The following is an 11,979-nucleotide window of genomic DNA, read 5'->3' as shown; positions in this document are numbered from 1 at the left end:
CTGGAGAAAACCTCCTGCTTCGAGGATTCAAACAGAGTAGATATATAATTAGGCCTGTTATTTACTATTTGCTTGAGATGTTTCACCAGCGTTTTCTTTAGAAAACGTCATTTTCAAATCACGATATCTGTGATTTCTTCTGCTATCGTGCGCAATGTACTAGAATATGCTTCATGGTTCACAGGCGTTTAACGTCCCAAAGCGACTCAGGTTATGAGAGATGCCGTAGTGAAGATCTCCGGAAATTTCGACCACCCGGAGTTCTTTAACATGCACTGACATAACACGGTAAACGGGCCTGTAGAATTTCGCCTCCATCAAAATTTGACCGCCGCGACTGGGATCGAACCCGCGTCCTTCGGGCCAGCAGCCGAGCGCCATAACCACTGAGCCACCGCGGCAGCTCAATGTATTAGATTTGTACCAATATATTTTTTGTTTTCTTTGTGCGCTGCAACGAACAAAAATATCTGATCTCTCTCACAAAAAATAATAAAACAATGTACTTTTTAGCCTGTTGTTAAGCGTTCATCTTTGGTTAAAGGCGCGAAACCCACACACACGAGAAAGTTAGACTGGTGATGGTGGGTTGTTTCTCCAGTCTTTTTTTTTCTGCCGGTTGCAGCGGCTGTTTCATAATTCAGTGCGTATGACTAACCTTTTGAAGAGTGTTGAATAGATCATCGCACGTCATGAAAAACAATAATAGCACGTAGAAATCAGTGGCAGCAAGAGCAACATCACAGAAAAAAGGTGCTTTTGGTTGTAGCAGTTACTTTTCGCACAGCAGTATTACATTTTGTTTTGGTCACTACAGTTATGCATAGTAGATTATTCTGGATAATTTTGCTTGCTGTTGTGTAACTGTTATAGCAGCAAGAGACACCTAATGCGCCACTTTTGCTGCAACGTCGCCGCTCTCTGAGGCCAGGGCCTATAGTCAGGAGGACATGTTCCCTCCTTCTGCCCTGCATCAAGGGCTTTTGTATTACTACAATAGGAAACAACACATTTTATAGCAAACGAAAGAGAACACTAATTGAGTGTTTTTTGATTCGAGAACGAGTGTTTCTTGGGTCACTTCAGTCTGCTCTAGAGAGACTGCGCCATTAGAGAACTTAACTCTGAAATATCGAGCGTAACGCACAGAATGGAGAGAGCTGCTAATGTGTGTATATTGAAGCCAACAGTGATGCTTATGCAAAAATAATGTAGCACATCCACCATTTATTATGAGTTATCTTCTCGCAATCTTCCGCAGTGATCCCATCTCTTGGTTGAGCTTTCTTTACATAGCTTTCCAGTTTAGTTTCCTTGTTTTCATTACAAATTACTTCTTGGCAACATTCGATTCAGTTGCTATGTTATCAACGCCTTTTTATTGGATTTATTGCTGTAGGTTTAGGCAACTTTCAGCTTTAGTCAATCAACTCGACAGAAATACGAAACAGTACATACTTTAAAGAGACGAACAAACAAATATTTTAAGTAACTAAAATACTTTAAGGACACAAAAACTTCACATACTTATCTGCTCTATTAAACTTCCCAGGTTCATATGCTTCTTCGTGTTCTTTTGCGAACATTCTCTAGGCCGCTGCCCCCCCAATTAATGTCATGGCGAAATGGTAACTATTTACATACGGGGTAAATGCGTGTACGTGATAGTTATCTCACGACTCTAAAACTTGAGTTTTTAATCTACGAATAGGGGTTTCGTAAGGTGCCTTTATTTCGTACTTATTTCATTTCCGTTCTGATGTGGGGAAGTGCACACCGGAAGGCATTTTTTCTAGCCGTTAGCGAGGTAAACGAATTTTTGTCGAACTCTACCTGTGTGCATGTCACATATAAAACTGAAAGTAAGGGACCCTACAAAGAACCTAGTGCCTGCCATTCAGTCATGGAAAATAGAAGTGAGACAGCTTATAGACTCTGCTTCAATATGCTGTGAATCCTTGGTTTTAACGTGAAAAATATTTGACCAAAGGTATGAAAATCTTTATGAATTCTGCATATTGAAGAAGGCAGTCGCATTCGCCTGAGAGCAAATGACATATAAAGATCCTCAGTGGGATGGCTGATAGTTAAGTGGGGGAAGGGGCAGGGCGCACTCTCATGGCATTTAAAAGAGAGGCGAGACGTCCGTAAGAAAGCAAGAGCATTTGACTTATTTATAAAGCATCTGGTTGAGCGATAAAAGATTGTGGGCATGCAGCACCAAAGTTTGTGCTGTTTTAATTCGTCTGACGTTAGCCCGATACTGCAGGTAAGAGGAGAGGGGAGGGTTGATTTCACAGGGTGCTGTACTCGAAAATAGGCAGTGCTCTGGATGCGCTTACGATCAGGGGCAGTTGGAGCAAGAGATTTCAGGTACTCCTCTGGCTTGTAAATTCTGTCTCCTAACGCTACTATCATGGCAATTCTAGAAGTGGGCTGACTCAGGCTGGTTAGTGCATGTCGGCAGAAATCAATTGAACAGCGCTAACGGATGGACGGATCAGCGCTTGTGTCACTGGTTGTCTCATCCGTCCTGTCTGTTAGCGCTGTCCAATCGATTTCCATCAGCACGGGAATTTTCTCCGCTGTGGATACCATCACCGCATTAAGCAAGTTATCGTCCACTTCAGAACGCACATTATACACGGACTCCATGGATACAATCCGCTCCTTCAGACCCACGCCGTTTCTGCAGACGTACATGACAACCCCACTGAACCCTTCATACCCAGCCCCGCCACGGCCGCGGATAGGTTTGTTCCTGGCCATGTCGAGATCTGTGGAAATGAGCTAGACCACAAGGTCACCTTCGAAACTATTATCCGGGTGCCTGTGATCCCCAGGTCAAGTCAGTTCTGTGACGAGTCTCTGATCCCCAAACACATCATAAATGCACACTACACGTAGCCACCTGACTCTATAAGACACTCCCCAAATGACACCCCCAAATACCATGAAGAAAACACACTAAAGGCATCGCGTCCTCGAATGCTGGTAAGAACTGTGCTTCCATCTATCGGAGAGAACTGCAACCCCCTTGTAGATAGATGCCTTACCTCGTTTACGATAACGTTCGTCGCATCGATGTCACTTTTACGACCGATGTGTGACGCCACTGTACCGTACGTGAGGCATTTTATCTGCACAAATACGATATCATTTTTGGGAATGATGCGCAATTAGCTTAAGGCTTGTTCCTTTTTGTTGGAAGTGAGCTCAAGGCTTGTTTGCTTTTGAGCACAGTCCTGGAAGTTTTTAAGGAGCCGTGAGCCGAACTGATATATTGTGCCTGCTAGAATCTTCAGTAGGCCTCGGGATAGTCTGTACATACTTGGGGAGGACGACTGACTGTACTTTTCTCTTGATTCCACCTTTTTCAATCTATTTCAAGCCTAAGAGTGTGCTAAGTACATTTCCTGCTATTGAGGCCAGAAGGATGTTAGGGCGTCCACTTTCTTTATTAGGCGCGCTTTTCGGTCATTCAGCCCATGTGCAGATGTATGCCCTCATGTATTTAGGGGATTTTTGTTATGCAAGAATGCGCGATTGACCTTTTTATTTCGATCGAATGGCCAGACTTAGCTCTAAGCTTTCATTTACCGCTTCCTCTTGTAGGCCTCTTACTTGCGGTTCTTGCTCTTATGCTCAACGTCTACGAACCTAATAACCGAGTGCTGTTCCCGTTCGTGTGCGATGCCTAGTTAATGAAAAACGCTATTAACCATAAAAACGCCAGAGCCAGCATATACAGAATGCTTGATATCCAAAAGGAAACAAAGCAAAACCCGTCTACAAGGTGAAGGCACCCTACAACTAAATGAGTTCAAACTTTTGCTTGAGACAGCTATTGCACCTAGCCATGTGCAGCTCTGACAGAATTTTTACAATCATTCACAATTAGAGTTGCCGGAGCTGAGACGTCTCTAAGTAATCTTTCATTGTCAACGGCATATGACGAACCGAAAATCCAAAAGTTGTCGCGATGAATTGATTGAAGTTGGGATTTATTTTGCTTTTGATATTGCTTTTCACTGTTAAGATTGCAGGGCTCTCAGGTTTGTTTTCATCTCCCACTTTTGTATTTTTAATTTTTTGACTTGAGATAAGAAGCTTGGTTCTAACCGGGGTCACCTGTATTTCCCAGAGTAAAAAAAAAACCTTCGTGCCTTAGTAAACAATTCTAAGCTTGCGCTCTATATCACAGGGACACTTCTTACGTGCCCGTGCCGTGAAGTACATAGTGCATTGTAAGCATCAGGTGCAATCAACTAGGCAGTGTTCCCGCGCTCCTATGCTGCAGACACAGCTGTATGAGACGTTTAGCGCTTTTGGGCGGCAACCTGCTCCTTGCGAGGTTGGTAGCGCTGTTGAATTACCGAAGCTGAACCTGTGGTCCTGTGTTTCCTCGTCCTAGTGCTCGCTGTAGAAAGAGAAAGTGCCCCAATAAACTCTTTTCTTCTTTTTTATCCTGTCGTTGTTGCTGCTGTTCTTGCCTCAGAAGGAATGGAATGTAGCAGTGGACGACAGCGGCACGCGAGGAAGACGAAGCGACATGAGGCACGTGAGAGAAAGGCTCCGGCTCCGGATCGGCGCGAGGAGATCAGAATAAGAATAAAACCTGTGCTGGAATACGGCAGATAACTGGTACGGGTTCTATTTCCGCCTGCTCTCTAGACTTAGTGACTCGGACGCACCACACGGTGGTGGTGAACCTGTCTTGTTTGCCTGTCGCTTGCGTTTGCTTGCTACTTGCGAAGAGGGCGGCGCTGTAGCATCTCTAAGGCTTAAGTTCTTGCATTCTGTTACTTCGTCCTAGCGTTCGTGGTGCAAAGTGAAACCGACTTCCATAAATTTATCGCCTTCTCTGCCCCAGTCTTCGCCTAGTGATTTAACTGGCATGGCCAACCTTTCACCACGTAGTCTCCATGCTGAGTTCTGCCTCTTGGCTTCGTTTCTTGTTTCAGAGCACAATTTTTTTTTGCTGTGAATTAGTCGATTGTCAACGATTAAACGAGAGTAAAACATTCTTGTTGGCCGAATTGTCTCCTGCAGTCAGAGGGAGCGGAGTAGCGGCCGCGGCCAACGTGCAGCTGTCAAAACGGTCGTATAAGCATGCTCTTGCGCAGGCAAGTGGCATAGGTTCAAATTGTAGCGAAAGTATAAATATGACAGTTGTCTAGTGGTGTGAACCTACTGATGGACGCAAAGTTGTGGATCCGGAGACTCGAAAATACAGGCAATAAATAAATGTATTCCTATAGTCAAACAAAATTACGATATAAAATAGTAGTTACGCCTTGCAAATTCTGCTATTAAGCACCGTGCCTCAAACAATGTAAAAAAAAAAAACCTTTAGCATATCATAGCTCAAACATACTGCAACGTTCTTCGCTTCTCACCTCTATCGCATGAAAGGAGAAGCGTGTGCAGCGCCCTCACCTTGTTGTAACCGACAGCAAGTAGGAAGTAATCATAGACGACCATTGCCTTTAGTAATATTGCTCATCTTAAACAGTTCCCCTTTTTAGAGATACTGCATGTGGCCGTGCTTTCGGCGTTCCACTATAACTTTGTAGGAGTCATGCTTCTCCTTGTTTTTATGTCTGAGTCATCCTTCTCCTTTTGGAGAAGCATGAGTCAGATGAGAGATGAGCAAGACACTAAATGCAAATTCTGCGGTGCCGTAGGCAGGTTAGACCATATAATATGGGAGTGCACGCACTCCCCAGGGAGCGGAAAATTCAGAAATAGAACGTAATGGGAGACCACGCTGCGATGCCCGGGTCTAAAGCTACAACGCTCCATAATGCATCTTTCTACTGAGGCTGTTGCAAAGTTCTTCCACTAGCCCTACGTGCGCTGTTGGGGACACCCTCTGGTCGTCTGCATGCTTTCCGCGAGTTGTGAACCCCCAACATTTCTGGTGGAAATAAAGATTTTTTTCTCTCTTTCTCGTTAAGAAATGTAATGCCAGTTGCAGAAAGCACTATTTCCTGACGCGATAAATATTTAAATTTCATAGTGCATGTAAAAATTTTTTAGACCCACCGTTCTGCTCTGCCTGTCTAACTCATTGAACATGATTTGCAGTTCATCTCCTCAGTGACTCAGCAAGGGAATGTCATCAGCGAATTGCAGATTACTTAAAGGCATTCTCCATTAACTTTTATCTCCAGCTGTTGCCAATTGAGGCCTCGGAAAACCTCCTGTAAACAGGCGGTGAATAGCATTGGCGAGATTGTGTCTCCTTGCCTGACGCCCTTCTTTATTGGAATTGTATTGCTGACTTCATGGAGGACTATGGTAGCTGAGCAGTTGCTATATATTTCTTCCAGTATTTTAACACAAGGCTCATCTACACCATGATTCCGCAATGCCTGTATGACTGCTGAGGTTTCCACTGAGTCGAGTCGAGTGCTTTCTTGTAATCAATGAAGGCTATATATAAAGATTGGTTATATTCTGCGCATTTCTCTATCACTTGATTAATAGTGTGAATATGATCTATTGTGGCATATTCTTCACGAAAGCCTGCTTGATCATTTGGTTTATTAAAGCCTAAGGTTGCCCTGACTCTATTAGTGATTACCTCAGTAAATACCTTGTAGGCAACGGTTCGTAACCTGATCGGTCTGTAATTTTTCAACTCCTTGGCGTCTCCTTTCTTGTGAATTAAAATAACATTTCCGTTCCTCCAAGCTTCTGGTACAGTCGAGGTCATATTGCATTTCCTACAGAGGGCGGCTAGTTTTTCTAGCCCAATTTTCCCTGAGTCCTTCAATAGATCTTCTGTTACCTGATCCTCACCAGCTGCTCTTCCTCTCTGCATTGGTCCTAATGCTTTCATTACATCCTCTTTTGTTACTTGATGAGATTAAAAAGTTCGCAGGCATAAGGTGGGTGGCGCTGGCAAAGGACAGGGTTCAATTGGAGAGACATGGGAGAGGCCTTTGCCCTGTGGTGGTTGTAGGCAGGCTGATGATGATTTCACAGTGAATTATCGCTCTCTACAACTTGCATACGTAGCGAATTTTTCTGTGCTCAGTATTTGAAGCAATATTTTCAATGTCGAAATTTCTGTTTCGTTCAGGCTGGGACTGGTATGGTACAGGTTCGGAGTGAATTGGGAGTGACCACCTAAGCATTTAGGGTTTTTCCGAGATGAGCCTTAGCATAAGAACGCTTTCTAGCTTCCCAACATAGTCGAGTCGGATGCTATCTTTCTCGAAGCTTTGTGTTAGGAGCTCTACACACGCGCTCGCCTATTGACTCGAAGCCGAGACACCACCTGAAACCGCGAGGAAAGTATGTGTGTTTTCCCGGACCAATGCAATGAACAGTGCTGCAAAGATTAGAGAGGTGGGTTTTTCCAGCGTCCTTAGGGTGGTAAAAATAATCGCGAAGTCAGCCGATGTAAGGCAGCTCTTAGTGAACTCGCCAGCAAGGGAGCAGTGCCATTCCAGTACAACTGGCGTAGCCTACTCCGTAATTTGAGCTTTTAATCAAATATCTTGGAACGCTTCATTGGATGATTCATGTAGAGAGAATCTTTTACCATGAAAAAAAAATGTTCCAACAACTTTACATTTCAAACACGTAGTAATAATTTTGGCCAACGTCAATAGCCTTATCGAGGATATATAAGCATTAACAATTTAGTGCCATCAGCACGCATGATCTACATGGCCTAATCTTAAGCATACAGTTTTTCTTCAGGTCGAGGAAATCATGAATGCAGCCCTGTGGTTCACGTTCCTGGGTCTAACAACGGTGGTTTGTAAGTTCTTGTGTTTCTCTTTTGTTTGTTGTGCCGGAATGAAACGTGTAGTAAAAACGACCATTTAAAATGTGCGGTGTCATTATATTGTTGCTTTTCTTTCTCACAAAATATTTCCTTTTAATTTTGTGTTTTTGCCGCCCTGCGGTTGCCACAGTAAACATCGGGTAGATTATTACTACCATTTCAAGCTAATGGTTGGAACAGTGGACCGGTTATTTACTTTGAATCAATGAAGTAATTTATTGAAACAAACTTGTTGCTCGTGACTAATGCGGTTAAACGTTTTATATTACATGATTCTAATAAGGGGCAGCCAATGTGTAAGTACAAATTTCTGAATTTTCGTGCATGCTTTGCATGATTAAGAGCAGCATGCCTTTCTCAGAAATATGAATGAGCTAATCATTTTCAATATTTTTTTAACTGTAGTGTTCTCTCCCTTGGAATGCGGCTCTCACCAGAATATCAAGGTAATTTCAAAGTTCGCTTTGTCAGTTTCTCTACAGCAACTACATATCATGAAGTCTAGTTATAAACACACGTTATTGTGTCGAATTATATTTATATGCACAATAACATTGACAGATAACACATATAGATTTCGGGAATTGTCAGAACATGGACGCAGTATCACTGTTATATTCAGTCCGGCTTTTTCTTCTAGGCAAATGCCCTTCTCTTATGCATTTTAAATCGGTCCTGCTCACATAAATTCGCCGTCGGATTATTCTAGCAAGAATTTTCTTTCCGAAACACATCCCAATTTTGTGCAGAGCTTTCGTTTTCCGCACTGTTGCTGGCTTCACATCATAGAATTTTCCGCTGTTATTAATTACAGTTGAAGGCCATGAAGAAGCATATTTAGAACAAAGCCAGGCTTGAATCCCTCCACACGTTGCTCTTGTTGCCACCTTCATTGCTTTCTCGCTTATTCCTCTTTACTGATGTTTGTTTTCTCACGCCTTCACTGGCAGCGGGATGCTTGATATTTCTGGAGATTTTACTCATGATAACTCAGGTCGCTTCTAGCTTTTCACAATTCTGTATGTTAGAAAGGGTGTTGCTCTGGCGACTTGAACTGAATACAACCAGGCTTTTATTCCCTTGCTGTATTGCCAGAATTCATAAGTGGAGGGCATGTGAGCGAAAAATGTCGATCGAATGCTGCAATAGGTAATTGCCTTTTTTTATTATTTTCTATAAATCGAGTCAATCATCATGGTAAAAATCTTCTCTCGTCTCACACAAGTTCCAATTTTCAGATGAGGCAACGGCTGCTGCTGAAAAGGCTGGACGTAAGTTGTAAACGCTCGGACGTGTGCGGCAAGGCAAAGTGTCCCACGACAGCGATGAAGCCCAGCAGCAAGTGGCCGAAGCCCTGGAAGCTGTCGCTGCCGCGAAAGACATAATAGATGAACAGAACTCGGAATTTCGGTCGGTGCTGTGGTTCGCGGCGTCATGGGAGGTGCAGCAGCTCACGGCATCGACAGGCTTAGAGGAAGGTAGCGCTGAGGAATAAACAGCGAGCAGTTTACGTTTGATTGAAGTACTTGTGTACACCTTTTACTTTGTTAAGAAAGCAGAAACTCTATCCTTCTTAGTTTCTGTCCTTCAATCTTTGGTCATTTAGAATGTGCAGAACTTGATCTGTGTGTGAAATTACGTTTTATTTGATATCATTCGAATTCATTTACTGCTGCTGACGCAATACAGTATACTCGGAACTAAGGACGCAAAATTTTCCCGCTATTTTTTGCTGGGTGCCGTTATTGTACAGAAGCAGCATATTAAAATTAATTTTCTAACCATGTCCTAGTAGTAGACTGTAGTACTACAAGGTTTGACGCTTCCTCTTGTGCCAGGAAGCAGGTATTTTTAAGTGCCTTCATCACTCTCGCTGCTATGCTGCTCACGCCGGGCTTCTCGCCATTCACGTGTATGACGTAATCACCGGTTTTATCCATTCAATCATAAATTCCTCGCAACTTTAGTGCAATTAACTATGTCTGGGAACGCCGCATAGCACAAATTCAAAACAAACGAGGAGACGAGCTGTAGTGACGCTATTCTTAGCTACCAAGTCGGCGTAACTTTACAGTCGGCTGTTTGCACCCCCTAAGGATCTGTATTCTGCTTTAACTGCCCACATTAGGACAGTAGTGCATACCGCAACATGCATAAAATGATAGGAGCACGCAGCTATCGTTAATTGCAAACTCTTTGGGGACGATGGCACACAAGGCAATTTATTCACACGTGAAACGCAGTGGCTCGTTCCGGACTTTTCTGTCTAATTGTTGTCTCTTAAGTTATAGCTGCAGCAATGGAGCAGGGGCGGGGCATCTGCCCCGCGTGCAAGACGACCAGCGCTGGAATCCAAGTGCAGCGCAATTCTCCACCAGAAAAATAAAAACATGTCGGTGAACTGCATAAAGAGGCCTAATGAGTAGCCTGATCATGGTGACCAGAATCGAAGACGCGCTTCCTTATCAGAAGAGGATTTGGCCACTGTGGTGTAGTACATGTTCCCAACCTCTGATAAGAATACAGCGAATAACCCTCGGTCCTAAGTCTCCGGCGGTTGGGGAGCTACTGAACAATTCGGTAGCCATATCTGGGACGCAGGGGAGCGTCCTAAGAAAATCAGGCTGCGGACAGGTCTCCATTGGAAACTTAACCCCGCAATGTTTGACGACAGAACTTTATTCAGTGAGGATAGAGTAGCAGAGCTGTTATAGAACTAGCGGCTATTACAAGGAACGCAATAGTGGTTAGTGAGATTAGGAGGTGAGATCAGGTATATACAGTGCTAAAGCGAGGGCATGTGCTACGCTATCGTGATTAGCGGGCAGACAATAAATAGTTGTGAAATTCCTCATCAATCTAGATATAGCTGATAAACAGAGCGAAATTATGCACTATTAACAAGAGGGTAGCAGTTATCATAATTAGGCTTATTGGAAACTACAAACTGAAGGCGGTACAAGCATACTCCCCTACATTCAGGCAAGATTGCCATATCATTGAAAGCTTCTATGAAGGCGCGGAATCGGCGCTTAGTAAAGTAAACCCAAGCCACCGCGGTGGCTGAGTGGTTATGGCGCTCGGCTGCTGGCCCGAAAGATGCGGGTTCGATCCCGACCGCGGCGGTCGAATTTCGATGGAGGCGAAATTCTAGAGGCCCGTGTACTGTGCGAAGTCAGTGCACGTTAAAGAACCCCAGGTGGTCGAAATTTCCGGAGCCCTTCACTACGGCGTCTCTCATAGCCTGAGTCGCTTTGGGACGTTAAACCCCCATAAACCAGTAAAGTAAACCCACTGTCATCTGTACTGATAGGAGACTTTAATGTCAAGGTAGGCAGAAGCAGGCTGAAGACTAGGCAGTAGGTGGTTATGTCATAGGTTCTAGGTATAGCAAGGGGAGTTATTAGTAGAGTTCGCAGAGAGAAATGATTCAGCTGTCATGAATAATTTGTTCAGCAGACGAGAGAACAGGAGGTGGATGTAGAACAGCGCCGATGGTGAGAGAAAATGAAATAGACTCCACACTATGCGCACACTTTGGCATCGTGCAGGTTGTGGAGGTCCGCGGAAATGTGCGTTCTAACGACTCTACGATGTTAAGGCATAGAAGTAGCTTAGACTTGAAGGGAGAATGGAAGAAACTAGTGAGCAGGAAGCCCACTAAAGGACAAGTTCACCGCTTTTTGAGAATTCCGCGATATGCAACGATTCGAATCTCAATACTATGTTGTTGAGGCATGGGAAGTGTTTTTGCGCTAGCATTTAAAAGAATGACAATATCAACGATTCAGTTTTGCGCATCTCATCAAAGCACCAGAGGAGTGCCAAGAAGTTCGATGTGACGATACGGTAGGTTAAATTTCAAATTACCGCTGCCGTCAGCTACATCCTGACGTGCCTCGTTAGATGCTGACAAACAACACTGGGCGGGCTTTGTCTTCAGTGGCGTTGATTTTTTTTCCAAGCAAGCTTTAATGCGTTGCAAACGTAGCGCTAACTTCTATGAGGTCATCACGCGCCCTACACTTGAAGCTGTGCGCTGCGGAGAAGCTAGAAGCCTGTCACGATTTCAATCGGCGATTACGCAACCATTTCGAATGCTAGCCTTTTTGCGATTTCGAAACGTATGCTTTCCCTGCAAGTTTCACACATCCGAGTCGATTTCCAAAACTTAT

General features: G+C 43.9%; 1 long non-coding RNA gene across 1 annotated transcript; it reads left to right on the top strand.

The window, feature by feature from the left end:
* The first annotated feature begins 7,422 nt into the window (after positions 1–7,422).
* On the top strand, positions 7,423–10,187 carry LOC144123193 (uncharacterized). The gene is made up of 4 exons (XR_013313036.1): positions 7,423–7,484; positions 7,715–7,777; positions 8,210–8,250; positions 9,043–10,187. It is a non-coding gene; the product is annotated as an uncharacterized LOC144123193 (long non-coding RNA).
* Positions 10,188–11,979: the final 1,792 nt, after the last annotated feature.

Source organism: Amblyomma americanum, chromosome 3 (assembly GCF_052857255.1).
Source record: "Amblyomma americanum isolate KBUSLIRL-KWMA chromosome 3, ASM5285725v1, whole genome shotgun sequence".
NCBI lineage: Eukaryota > Metazoa > Arthropoda > Arachnida > Ixodida > Ixodidae > Amblyomma > Amblyomma americanum.
Note: the sequence above shows the minus strand (reverse complement) of the source record. Positions and strands in the feature narration are given on the sequence as shown.